Below are 1083 nucleotides of genomic sequence, written 5' to 3' on the forward strand. Positions count from 1 at the left end.
TACTACCATATAACGATATACGGTATAACGTATTACCATATAACGATATACATTATAACGGAATAATACATAATGTTTTACGTTATAACGTATTACGATAAAACGTCATACATTATAACGTAATACTACATAACATTATTCGTTATAACGTAGTACTACTGAACGTAATACGTTATAACTTACTACCATATAACGATATTCGTTATATCGTATTACCATATAACGATATACATTATAACGGAATAATACATAATGTTTTACGTTATAACGTATTACGATATAACGTCATACATTATAACATTATACTACATAACATTATTCGTTATAACGAAGTACTACTGAACGGTATACGTTATAACGTACTACCATATAACGATATACGTTATGTCGTATTACCATATAACGATATACATTATAACGTAATATTACATAATGTTATACGTTACAACGTATTACCGTAAAACGATATACGTTATAACGTAATAATACATAATGTTATACGTTATAACGTATTACCGTAAAACGATATACGTTATAACGTAATAATACATAATGTTATACATTATAACGAAATACTACCGAACGTTATACATCATAACGTACTACTATATTACGATATACGTTGTAACGAACTACTACTGAACGTTATACGTTATAACGTACTACCATATAACGATATACGTTATATCGTATTACCATATAACCATATATATTATAACGTAATATTACATAATGTTATAGGTTACAACGTATTACCGTAAAACGATATACGTTAAAACGTAATAATACATAATGTTATACATTATACCGAAATACTACTGAACGTTATACATCATAACGTACTACTACATAACGATATACGTTGTAACGAACTACTACTGAAGGTTATACGTTATAACGTACTACCATATAACGATATACGTTATATCGTATTACCATATAACGATATACATTATAACGTAATATTACATAATGTTATACGTTATAACGTATTACCCTAAAACGATATACGTTATAACGTAATAATACATAATGTTATACGTTATAACGAAATACTACTGAACGTTATACATCATAACGTAC

The sequence above is a fragment of the Bombus pyrosoma genome, unplaced genomic scaffold, assembly GCF_014825855.1.
Source record: "Bombus pyrosoma isolate SC7728 unplaced genomic scaffold, ASM1482585v1 HiC_scaffold_4726, whole genome shotgun sequence".
Classification (NCBI taxonomy): domain Eukaryota; kingdom Metazoa; phylum Arthropoda; class Insecta; order Hymenoptera; family Apidae; genus Bombus; species Bombus pyrosoma.